This window comes from Armigeres subalbatus, chromosome 3, assembly GCF_024139115.2.
Source record: "Armigeres subalbatus isolate Guangzhou_Male chromosome 3, GZ_Asu_2, whole genome shotgun sequence".
NCBI classification, from domain to species: Eukaryota; Metazoa; Arthropoda; class Insecta; order Diptera; family Culicidae; genus Armigeres; species Armigeres subalbatus.
In genome coordinates, this window is record NC_085141.1 from 315,365,361 (window position 1) to 315,378,844 (window position 13,484).

Below are 13,484 nucleotides of genomic sequence, written 5' to 3' on the forward strand. Positions count from 1 at the left end.
CGTAAAGCATGTTACCAATGCATCTATAACCAGGCAATACAACAATAACATACTTGACCATGTTGTTTGTTCAAATTCAATATCTGAACATATTTTCTATCAACATACCTTCACTGGTACAAATTAGTGATGATGGCCCGATTAGCTCTTAGAGAGCTCATGAAATGCCGAGCTTCGCAAAATAACTTGACTTAACGTTCAATAGACCATTTACGACTCAACAATCTTTCTCAACAGATGATGTACAGTATCGGAAAAAATATATGACGAAGCCCTCATAAAACATGTTTAGTTGAGATTGCGGTATGGAAAATTCAAGTTGTTTTTTTTTTGTAAATAATACCGCAAACATAATTGATTTTCATAAAATTATTTTCACCATCTGTGGTTTATTAAATCATTTTGTCAGCCTTTTCGAGAAGAAATTCATCGAATTCCTTCCACGTATAAATTGATAAATATTTCTAAAACAAAACAAAATTGAAAAACTTCCTTTTTCAGTACAGAGAACTAAATGCATGGAGCTATCCATTCTCAATGTACACGTTTCAGAAGCTTGAATATGTTTAATCAATCACTGCGCCAGCAACGTCCTTACGTTCACATAGGAAGGGATTGATTGTTAGTCCGACTCTTGTTACTAGTAGAGACAGAGTATACCTCTGCATCTCCACGATTGTCTTGGGATAGGATATTGTATTAGGTATAAAGGATGTTCTATCTGGATTCTCTTCGGTATGCGATGCGATCTATGGGATGGGATATGAATACGCGTATTAAAAATTATCTGCTTACGTTTCTACATATCAAACCGGCGGGTAACCTACAATATGACCATACGTACACTTATTAATTAATATCTTATTGGTTTGAAACGAAACGAGTCGAAATATAAATTATATCTGTGACTTCGAAACGAAACGAAAACAAGGTCACATGTGATTCGAAATTTAACGAAACGAAACGAATTTTTTTTTCGCGGAATTTGTATTGGATGGTTTTATTTGTTATGTGGCCAACAGTATTTTAGTTACAAAGCAATCAGGCTATATAAAAACGCTGAGTTTTTATGTCCTCAAATCTGATCATTTTAATTTTTTTGTGATAAATGCCTCTAACGATGAGCATCTTGTTGTGGGGGTATACAGAAATTAAAGTGTGAGATTTCAAGCTTTGATAAAAATCTTATTTCACTTAAAATTGAAGGTAGACTTCAGTATGCTAGAGTATTCTCTCTTATCGTCCAATCGTTGTATAATGGTAACAGTAAACGAACCCATAATCTTACAATTAATTGCATATTATTCGGCAACTCGGCCGTACGAAAACCATAATCTTAATCAGAAAACAAAAGGAAATGTGACGAAAATGAATGCGACCTAGCAAACAAAATGTGAATATTAGCCGGTTTTTTGGTTATGTTAATTACATATGTTGCCTACTGAAACTCCAATGTATGCTTCTTCATTCGATTCGAATCCCTGCACACTTAATTTTTTTACCGGGATCTCAGCAAAATGTTAAACTTTTATCGAGAATCGCACAGCAGTGCCCCAGCAAACATGTTTTTTACCGTGACTTTCGAAAAATTGCTGGTAATCAGCATATAATTTGCCGAAAATCAGCTAACTAACGCCATTTTTCCAGAATATATGTTATTTATTTTGCAGGCGCACGGCTATGCGGATTTTTGCCGAGCTGCAGAAATAAAAGCCAAAGGTGTGGTTTCTACAGTTAATGAAAACAACAAAATATTAAAATTCCACTAAGGGTCTGTCTGATTTCAGGATTGAAACTTAAAAATTACAGCTCGAAAATTTAAAAAAAAATCATCCGTTCATAAGGAAGGCTGATGTTATCACTAATTCCAATAAGACATCTATAAAAAAATATTCGATATCTGTCAAAGGTAATCTTGCTCTGCAAGCAGGGTTATGTGGATATTTTCGAACTGTCACTTTTAAGTTCAATTTGACTCTAAACAAAACTGGAAACTTGGTAGGCAAGCGTTTCCTGAAAAACAGATAAGCGAATGTAAAATGTCTGACAGATGTAAAATGTCTTAATAAGATTAATTTTCAGATCATATCTTGCCTTAGGTAGTCATATGGCTACTGCTTCTGCCCCATACGCAGGAGGCCTTGGATTCAATCGGAGGTCCTTTCCATTCTCCTACTATGTATCTTTCTCTATATCTATCATGTTCTAATAATCTGAATAAGGCCGATACAAATATTAAATTTATTTTATGTCACCACCCCCCCCCCCCTCCAACTTTCCCAGAATATAGAGGGGGCGAAAAAAAAAATTATTTGATGTTTTTATATATTTTTTAAATTTTATCTTGATACTTATCTTGATACAAAATATATCATTCATAGACCATAAATGACCATAATATAAATTTAAGGCATAATCTGCGTTATCTATGCCTAAACACAACACGCTTCACGATAGACTGGTACATTCGAATTTTGATGAGAGGATCAACCCGGCTGAGTCTCCAAATATTTCGAAAACTCGCGAAGGTAGCCCCAGCCTTTCTGATTCATGGTTCCATTCATTTTCATTTAATTAGTTAACATCTAAACAGATAACACTGAAACAACAATTTGACGCCACAATACATGGTTCGAGGCCGCATCTCTCCATCCTCGAATACTCCCCACGCTCGCCAAGTCGTTTTGCACCTGGTCTGCCCATCTCGCTCGCTGCGCTCCACGCCGTCTCGTACCTGCCGGATCGGAAGCGAACACCATCTTTGCAGGGTTGCTGTCCGGCATTCTTGCAACATGCCCTGACCATTGTACCCTTCCGGCTTTAGCTACCTTCTGGATACTGGGTTCGCCGTAGAGCTGGGCGAGCTCATGGTTCATTCTTCGCCGCCACACACCGTCTGGTCACACACTGCCAAAGATGGTCCTAAGCACCCGTCTCTCGAATACTCCGAGTGCTTGCAAGTCCTCCTCGAGCATTGTCCATGTTTCATGTCCGTAGAGGACAACCGGTCTTATAAGCGTCTTGTACATGACACATTTGGTGCGGTGGCGAATCTTTTTCGACCGCAGTTTCTTCTGGAGCCCGTAGTAGGCCCGACTTCCACAGATGATGCGCCTTCGTATTTCACTACTAACGTTGTTGTCAGCCGTTAGCAAGGATCCGAGGTAGACGAATTCCTCGACCACCTCGAAGGTATCCCCGTCTATCGTAACACTGCTTCCCAGGCGGGCCCTGTCGCGCTCGGTTCCGCCCACAAGCATGTACTTTGTCTTTGACGCATTCACCACCTGTCCAACTTTTGTTGCTTCACGTTTCAGGCGGGTGTACAGTTCTGCCACCTTTGCAAATGTTCAGCTGACAATGTCCATGTCATCCGCGAAGCAAATAAATTGACTGGATCTGTCGAAAATCGTACCCCGGCTGTTACACCCGGCTCTCCGCATGACACCTTCTAGCGCAATGTTGAACAACAGGCACGAAAGTCCATCACCTTGTCTTAGTCCTCGGCGCGATTCAAACGAACTGGAGTGTTCGCCCGAAATCTTCACACAGTTTTGCACACCATCCACCGTTGCTTTGATCAGGCTGGTAAGCTTCCCAGGGAAGCTGTTCTCGTCCATAATTTTCCATAGCTCTACGCGGTCTATACTGTCGTATGCCGCCTTGAAATCAACGAACAGATGGTGCGTTGGGACCTGGTATTCACGGCATTTTTGAAGGATTTGCCGTACAGTAAAGATCTGGTCCGTTGTCGTTGGCTTGATAACTTCCCACGAACTCGTTCACTAATGGTGACAGACGACGGAAGATGATCTGGGATATCACTTTGTAGGCGGCATTAAGGATGGTGATCGCTCGAAAGTTCTCACACTCCAGTTTGTCGCCTTTCTTGTAGATGGGGCATATAACCCCTTCCTTCCACTCCTCCGGTAGCTGTTCGGTTTCCCAGATTCTGACTATCAGTTTGTGCAGGCAAGTGGCCAGCTTTTCCGGGCCCATCTTGATGAGCTCAGCTCAGATACCATCCTTACCAGCTGCTTTATTGGTCTTTAGCTGTTGAATGGCTTCCTTAACTTCCCTCAAGGTGGGGGCTGGTTGGCTTCCATCGTCCGCTGAACTGACGTAGTCATCTCCTCCGCTGCCTTGACTTTCACTGCCTGTACTCTCAGCGCCATTCAGATGTTCCTCGTAGTGCTGCTTCCACCTTTCGATCACCACACGTTCGTCCGTCAAGATGCTCCCATCCTTATCCCGGCATATTTCGGCTCGCGGCACGAAGCCTTTGCGGGATGCGTTGAGCTTCTGATAGAACTTGCGTGTATCTTGAGAACGGCACAGCTGTTCCATCTCCTCGCACTCCGCTTCTTCCAGGAGGCGTTTCTTCTCCTGAAAAAGGCGGGTCTGCTGTCTCCGCTTCCGTCTATAACGTTCCACGTTCTACCGGGTACCTTGCTGCAGCGCGACCGCCCGCGCTGCGTCCTTTTCCTCCAGAATCTGTCTGCACTCTTCGTCGAACCAATCGTTCCGTCGACTTCGACCCATATACCAGACGTTGTTCTCCGCTGCGTCGTTAATGGCTGCTTTGACTGTAATCCAGCAGTCCGCAAAAGGGGCCCCATCGAGCTCACCCTCTTCCGGCAACGCTGCCTCGAGATGCTGCGCGTATGCAGTGGCGACATCAGGTTGCTTCAGTCGCTCTAGGTCGTACCGCGGCGGTCGTCGGTACCGAACATTGTTGATGACGGATAGTTTTGGGCGCAGTTTAACCATCACCAGATAGTGGTCAGAGTCGATGTTAGCGCCACGATATGTCCTGACGTCGATAATGTCGGAGAAGTGCCGTCCATCAATCAGAACGTGGTCGATTTGTGATTCTGTCTGCAGTGGTGATCTCCAGGTGTACCGATACGGGAGGCTGTGTTAGAAGTAGGTGCTACGAATGGCCATATTCTTGGAGGCGGCGAAATCAATTAGTCGTAGGCCGTTTTCGTTCGTCAGCCGGTGAGCGCTGAACTTTCCAATAGTCGGTCTAAGCTCCTCCTCTTGGCCAACCTGAGCGTTCAAATCTCCTATGATGATTTTGACGTCGTGGCTTGGGCAGCTGTCGTACTCACGTTCCAGCTGCGCGTAGAATGCGTCCTTATCATCATCAGTGCTTCCGGAGTGTGGGCTATGGACGTTGATTATGCTGAAGTTGAAGAACCGGCCTTTGATCCTCAGCCTGCACATTCTTTCATTGATCGGCCACCACCCGATCACGCGCCTTTGCATATCGCCCATCACTATGAAAGCTGTTCCCAGCTCGTGTGTGTTGCCGCAGCTCTGGTAGATGGTATGATTACCTCTAAACGTTCGCACCATTGATCCCTTCCAACAAACCTCCTGCAGCGCTACGATGCCGAATCCACGGTCCTTGAGCACATCGGCGAGTATGCGTGTGCTCCCGATGAAGTTGAGAGATTTGCAGTTCCACGAACCGAGTTTCCAATCGCTAGTCCCTTTTCGTCGCAGTGGTCTTCGCCGATGGTTCCGGTCCGTACTCTCTTGTTGATTGTTCGTTGCTTATGATTTTTTAAAGGCTGGCTTCCAGGGCCTGACACCAAACCCCCTAAATTTCCGGAGGACCATTCCTCCTTATTTCCGGTGGACCGTGGTGCACAGTTTCACTTAGAGTCCCTTGCTGGCACTCGGACGATGATCAGCCGCCCCTATCATGGAGAACAGACGCTGTTGTGAGCCGATCCTGACATGGAGAACAGACGCTCAATAAGATTTGCACCTCCGGAGAGGAGCAAAACCCCCCTTCCCTGTCAGCATACGACCATAGTTCCCACCGGGGTTGGTTACCCGATCTTCCCTAAGGTTGCTCGTATCCCGGCCAGCACCGCGGGGAGGTAGGGATAGGAGTTGCTGGGTAAGAGGCTAAGGACCGCGAGATGGGGTCTATTTTATTCCTTCAGGTACGCGAAGTACCAATGGTACGCTTTACCCAGCATTTGCCGTGCCGGTTCCATGTCAATCGCAATTTCGTCACCTGATGATATCAGTCTGTCAAGATATTGAAGTCCTCCCGTTGACACTCAACCACCTGGTCCTGCGGGCGTTGATGGTGGACCCACCGCAGAGAAGTATACGGTCAGCTCGTTAAGCACACACAAAAGAGCATCACAGTACTAATATAGCGTTTCGTGTTCATTAGCCAAATCAGAGTCGTCTAGATGTTCCACAACAATAAACTGCAAAAGCAGCTCAAGGTATGGTACACGGTCAATCGCACCCACCAAGAATTTTTCGATTACGCTGAGAAGTAACAGTGCAGATGAAATGCATCCTTGCCTCACATCAGCGACTACCTGTATGGAGTCAGTAAAGCTCTGACCCTATTTGAAAATCCCTTGCATCCCTGAGCGCCAAACAGATGTTTGTGATTCAGACAGACAAAATAGACAGCATAGGGTTACCTCCGCCGACTGCCGACTTTGGGGCCCCTTTAGATTTCTTGCTTCGGATGGATGCTTTTTGAAGAATGCTGGCTAAGACTTGAAGAAGCTGTTCGAAGTGATGGAACCAACATTTCAGCTTTCCAAGTCAGTTATTGAGGCAATAATCTTCGCTTGTTGCAGCTATTTTTTCTTCATCAACCAGGATGTCCACCCACGCCTGTTGTCTACAGCAACGCCCGACTCCCACTTACAGAGATACATTCTGTAGCCGGGACTCGTACTTTACTCATCTGATTCTTCCCGTTCCTCAGCCATTGATTCTATACGCTTCTCAATCTTCAGTCGGGTTACATCTGTAATCCATTCTATTCTCTGAGTGCGCAGCTCATCCAAGTTGATCTCGTTGGTTTAGATGAAAGTATTCTTCACCGCCCACATATATTCTACGGAGTATACTGAATGACCTGGTTGAACGTTCCCCTCATCAACATCAACAACACCGAATCATTGGATGTGAACAACTCCAACTCCAGGGTAGCCGGGCAAACAGTGGAGAAGGTCGAAAACCAAAGCCAGTCAACGTTAGGCGGCGGTCTAGGCAATGCATCGAACCCCAAATACTCAACTCTGACGTGGAATCTGTGATGTTATACGCCAGTGATACTTGGAGCGAATTCGCAGAGATCACATAGATTTGCAAGTATTCATTAACCGATGTCAACGTTTTACATCTCGGACCTGGTGGCCTCACAACTGGATTCTGAATGTTGAGTCCTATCGACGAGAAATAAATGAAGTCGATAGGAATCAGGGCCCAATTCAAGGATGGAGATCTTTTACGTTGGCCTTATGTACCCCAAAAAGTGTTCAGAATACAAGAGTACCACATGTACATTGGGCTGAGAAGGAAACCAATGTGCCATATAGCCCATGTATTGTGTAACTTTGATTAGCTATGTTTACAAAGCAATAGACATTTATTTTGAAACTGTTTGGAAGAATGTTTTATTTTTCATAAATCAATTGGAACTGTAATTCTCAAAAAGAAAGGTTATTTTCAGTGTATCGTACCTTTGGAGTAAGGTAAACGAAAATCTGCAACCAGACGCCTGAGAAGACATCTCAGATCGTGTGGGGGTCGGGAAGCGCTCAGGCAGCAATCGCCGTCCTTGAGCCGAAATGACCTCCTTACGACTATACAAAAACCCCCGCAGCTCATCCCCGCATGTTTCTTGTATGGGTGAGTTGAAAGGACATTGCATCCTCTCTACGAGATTGTCCGAGGTCGTATCCTTGCCGCTAACAAGTAGCATGGCATACCAATAATTTCAGGATCGTGAGCATGCTTATATGACGTGCTACACCGATTCTACTTCAGACGTCACCTAAGTATTCCGTAAAGTCCGGGAAGTCTGCATTTCCGAGCCTATGTAAGAACGTCATGAAACAGCCATGTTCAAACAACACATCTGTGATTTGAGAAGTACATCTGACCATTGCCCCTATTGATTAAGTTTCATACTTGACTTAAACAAAAGCTTGTAACTCTAGCAGTACTTTGGTGTTATGGATTGTGGAAAATTGTGGTGTTCGGATTCAACAGATTACTTAGAGTTTATCTGCTAAACCAGCCATTTTCCAAAAAGAAATTGCTCTTCCAGAGAAAACTTTGCTACTTCCGGCTCAATTTATAAACTACCGCAGCTGTCACTTTACACTCTTTCTTTGGTGTTTTGCATGGCAACATTGCCGACAGTCGTATTTTCTTCCGCAGTGTCAAGTTTATTCACGAAATCTCATTAAAATCCGGTTTTCATGTGTCCTTCATTCAATACTTCAATGGTTCCGGATCTAAATATTTATTCAAAAATCCTTAAAATATTTCCAGAATTATAAAACAAAGAAAAAAAATGCGTGGGTGGATTTTTTAAACTATTTTTTACCTCTCGCGTTGAAAAAAAAATCTGAATCGAGAATTTTTTTCAGAAACTGAATGAACGCAAATAAATGTGAATTGATAGAAATAACTGAATCTATCTCCCTAAAGTGTAATTTTGACCTCTCTTATATGCTTTTCATGTTACATTTTATAATACACGACCAAGGCACCATCACCGCTAGGTGGATAATTCTGGGGTTTATTTAGTAGGCTCAGTTGTGTATAATGCTTTGCAGAGCCGCAATTCTTTAATATGAAAATATTGGGATTATTAAACTCTCACAATTATAGAGATTACATTGAAACTTAATTAAATATCAAAAAATCATCTTCATTTCTACCTTTATTAGGTCAAGGATTTTCCAAGGATCACCGTTTCACCATATAAGATTTTTTTCATTCAATTTCATTTATATGGAGCATGAGGAAATAACCAACCTCCTTCTTTCCCCGTTCGCCTTTACATAATTAGGGCACTTGTTTCGCTTCAAAATGCTTTCAAAAACCAGAATATCATACAATTATCATGTAGGGAAGTAGGGTACGGCCCTATTTATTTAAACGTTTTTGAAGCTTGCATATCATACAAACGTTAATAAAGAGGTCCCAAAATTGTAAAGCTGATTTAAAAACCTTGTGCATAATTAATAAAAATACGATAAAAGGACATCGCGATTCAAAATCATCAGTACACACCACGAATTTCTGAATAGCTAGACGAACCTTCCCGATCTTGCACAGGTTGTTTTTTCTGACCTCTCAATCATTTAGTCGATTGCAGCGTCGGGTCAAGTTTGATTCGAGCATAATGGTTTTATTAAAAACTAGGAGACCCGACGAACTTCGTTTCGGCTAAAATTGATTTATTCTTTAGTAGTTCCCGAGTTATGAAGAAATTGATGTTTCATTTGTATGGGAGCTCCCCTTTCCAAAAGGGGGAGGGGTCTCGAACCACATTAAGAACCTTCCCTGGCCCCCAAAACCCCTGCATACAAATTTTCACGCCGATCGGATCAGTAGATTCGGAGTCTATAAGGTACAGACAGACAGAAATTCATTTTTATGATTAGATTAAGATTAAGATTTATAAAAACGTTGTTATTTTGTACATTTGTTCATCTTTCCCATCAAAATGTTCTACCTTTTCTTCTCTATATATAAAAATGAGTTTGCACTTCCTTTAAGGCAATATAACTGACGAACGAATGAACTGATTAGCAAGATTTCCTCACTAATCTATTCGTCTTGGGCTCAGCTGTGTTTATAGATACCAAGAGTTGAATAATTTGACGGGTAAATTTGGAAAATTGTCGAAATGCAACTGTTTTATGAGTTCTGGAGAAAGCCATCAAACTCGAACTGAATCGATCTAGAGTGCGACGTTGCAATCAACTAAATGATTGACACATAGAAAATAAAACCCGAGCGAGATCGGGCAGGTTCGCCTAGTAATATATCCAAATCTGATCCGAAGTTGAGTCGGTTAGTGATGAAATATGGCTAATCGGTCCACGCGTTCCTGAGTTATATTGCCTCAAAGGGAATGTAAACTCATTTTATATATAGAGGCTAGCCGAACCTGCTCGATCTCGCTCGGGTTTTATTATCGATCTGTCAATCATTTAGTTGATTGCAGTGTCGCATTCAAGATCGATTCAGTTCGAGCTTGATGGCTTTCTCCAGAACTCATGAAACCGTTGCATTTCGACAATTTTCCAAACTTCCTCGTCAAATTGACCGGCTTTTAGTATAGGTATACAGACACAACTGATCCCAAGACGAATCGATTAGTGAAAAAAAAACTTGCAAGTCGGTCCATCCGTTCGTTGCCTCAAAGGAAATACAAACTCATTTGTATATATAGAAAGAAAGAAAGAAAAGAAGAAGAAGAAGAAGAAAGAAGAAGAAGAAGATTAGTACAATGAATATTACAATAAGAAACGTATTGACTAAATCACACCATTACTAGAAATCAATTTACAACAAGACAAATGAGCAGCAAAAGCATAAATCACCTTTGGCAGCTCGTGCATGCTGTGCTTTACATCACCTTACAATATTATCCCTCATCAGCTAGGGCCAAGTTTTAAAATCAACTCTTAACTGCTGATCAACATGCTACAAAACTGCTATTCGAAGAATTGTTCCATTCGGGAAAACAGCATGCGAGGCATTGTTTTTTGTCGCACTGTCGTTGTGTTTGTTTGTGTTTGTGCCTAACGTCCATTATGCCTAACGTCATTTTGGTTTCACTAGTCATTGATTCCCTTTTACAGTTTGATTGAGTATACATATTGGATTTTGTGTTAACCGACAATTTGGAAAAATTTCCCGTAGATAGGAAATCGGATGAACTTTCCGTCCCAAGTAACATTTTTAGTTTTATAACGCTCTTGAAGACCATTATTTACTCTACAAGAGTGCCTTAAATCCTTTATAAAGCCAAAATGTTACTTGGGGTGGAAATCCGTGGAAAAAAGTTCACCGTGGAAATTCAGACAAAAATTACAAAAAATTCTGTGGGAATTTGAAAGAATTTTTCGTGGAAATTTGGAAGAAATTACCGTGGAAAATTGGAAGCATTTCACTGAAAGAAATTCGAAAGAACTCCCCGTGCAAATTCGAATAAAAATCTCTTAAAAATTCGGCAGAATTTTCCGTAGTTAGGAAGAATATCCCGTGAAAGTTTAAGCGAACGTTTGGTGGAATTTCCCAAGAGAATTCGGTACAATTGTTCGTGTAAATTCGAAAGAATTTTCCATGGGAGTTAGGAAGAATTTCTCGTGGAAATTAGGAAGAATTTCCCGTGAAAAATCAAAAGAATTTTCCATGGAAATTTGTAAGAATTTAGTATATTGGAAGAATTTCCAGTGGAAACTCGGGAAAATGAGCCGTTGGAAATGGGAAGATTTCTCGTAAGACTTGTGGAATTTTGAAAAAATTTCGCATCGTGATTCGGAATAATTTTCCAAGGATATTTATAATTTGCACAACTAAACAAAACAATTAAGAACCACTGTCCTCCTGCACTGAATTTAAGCCCGAATAAACATCCTACCAAGAACTTTGCCCCTCACGAATGTTTATTTTGGGTTGCGTGTTTCGGAGCAATCATCGGAGAGCATGGGAATTGATGTGTTCATGGCAAATTATTATCGTGCCGCTCCTTCTAGAGATAGTGTTCCCCTGTCGGTCTCTCTGAGCCCCCAATGGCCATGGCGATGTAGCTTAGTAGTGCACCACACTAAACGAGCCAAGTGCCAGGAGCGCGCAATCACACAGTCCGTATGAATACATTTACGGCAACTGGCAACGTATCTGGGGCTGCCCTGCCTTAGGCGGCACCCGGCCACGCTCGACTAGTGCCAGAAGCAATTTCAGAGGTTTGATTTATTACGCGTATTGCTCCCGGGATCTCTGCCATTAATGTGTGTTTTCGTTTAATCCGCTAACTGAGCGAATCGGAGGAATTCACCAACCCCCTCCTCCTTCAGCACCAAAATGGACCATAACAAATGCGTGTTACATTCCCCATATGCACGACGTATGTATGGCTTACCTTACGTGTTTATTTATATCCAGTCAACCGATGAAGATACGGATTTAGATACCTCTTGATCTTTGGAAGCTTCACGCGCACGAGGACACCCAGCACTGACTGCGTTAATCCGCACCAGGTCGAAACCGTTCGAACTGTCACAAACCGTTTTTACTACTTTTTAATGGTCAACACTTGCCGCAATCAGTACCGCATCAGCTGTAAATCGTTTCTACACAAAAATTCTTCAAATTTCACTTTGATCTCTTCCGACCAATAATGTGGCACGAAACTTCCTCCCAGCAAAGCGCTTCAAATCAATCTTCATTCACCGCCCGGCATCAACTACCAATAGTTGTTGTTGTTTTCAAAACCACTATTCACCGAACACTTAGCCTGCACACGAAAAAAAAACGGCCCACACTTGACCGACTGTGATCTGGGTCCGCCCGAGAAGACAGCGAAACAGCGGACAGGCAGGCGGGCGGGAGGGTATTACATTACAAACATGTGCTGCAACTGGCACTTCCAGATCGAACCATCATCATCACAACAAAGCTTCTTCCCATCAGCCAACACTCCGGCGAAGCCAAGCACAACAGCTGCCACCAGGAACCACTCTTCTTCCTATTGGAGGGCAGCAGAGAAGCACACGGTCTGTGATGTTATCATCAGCACAGCGCACACACAGCGAGAGAGAACCCCAGAGAAGCTGAACCGGCACGGACGACGGACGCGATTGGAATGCCAAGATCGGTTGCAATCAGCCAGTGTTTTGTTTTGTTGTTCGTCATGTTCTGCCGCTGCGCTGCTGCTGGGTGGCGTTCATTCGTGCGTGCTCCGAAGGATTCACTTGACCATCCAGCCAGCATTGCTCGATCTTCCTTGTGATGCGTTTTGTGGAGAGTGAGTTCCTTCCATTCATCCGGTTATATAGAAGTTCGGTTACATAGCGTGGGATTGTTGCACAGGTGGCTGGTTTGCATCAGAACTTCCGAGTGGAAGTTTTTCATTCATCGAATGGGATTATGGAGGCACAGTCTTTAGAATGTTGTATCGCTGCTAATGTGGAAGGTGGGACATCTTATTTTATGAGGAGTAACACGCGAGACATGAGTATGAAGGTTTGTGTTTGGTGCGTGCTTTACGGAAAGTAAAGGTGAAAATGGAAAATAGTGTTTTACTTAGTTTCATCATAATAAACTAATTATCATTGTAACTGGTAGGTATGCGTATTGCGTAGAATAAATCGAAATCTAGAGCGAACGATTAATATCGTGGGGGAGGTATTTTAAAAATTTCAAACAATTTCCCTTACCGGTTGTACCGGACCTTTTGGACACATTTCTATCAAATAGAATATTTAGAATTGAAGGAATGTAAAAGCTATGCTTGGAATATTTTACTACTTCGTGAAATTAACAAATATATTAATAATATTACCAAAATTCGCTAATCATGAACAAAGTGCGGTATTCCCTCGTGTGAAAACTCTGAAATGTGGAAAAACGCTGACAACCGGAAATACTTCAGCGTAACGCACCACGCGTCCGCTTTTCTCAGT

The 13,484-nt window shown here is 42.7% G+C and overlaps 1 protein-coding gene across 5 annotated transcripts in view; it reads right to left on the reverse strand.

Annotated features, from left to right (window-relative positions):
• The window catches only part of LOC134225355 (protein CBFA2T2), a 391,241-nt gene extending 378,565 nt beyond the window's left edge, over positions 1-12,676 (reverse strand). For 4 of the 5 annotated variants that reach the window (XR_009983226.1, XM_062705351.1, XM_062705348.1 and 1 more), the window contains exon 1: positions 11,942-12,676. The gene's annotated coding sequence lies outside the window, so the exon portion shown is untranslated. The remainder of the gene's footprint in view (positions 1-11,941) is intronic. The other variant, XM_062705350.1, reaches the window with a different exon arrangement.
• Between the last annotated feature and the right edge of the window lie 808 nt (positions 12,677-13,484).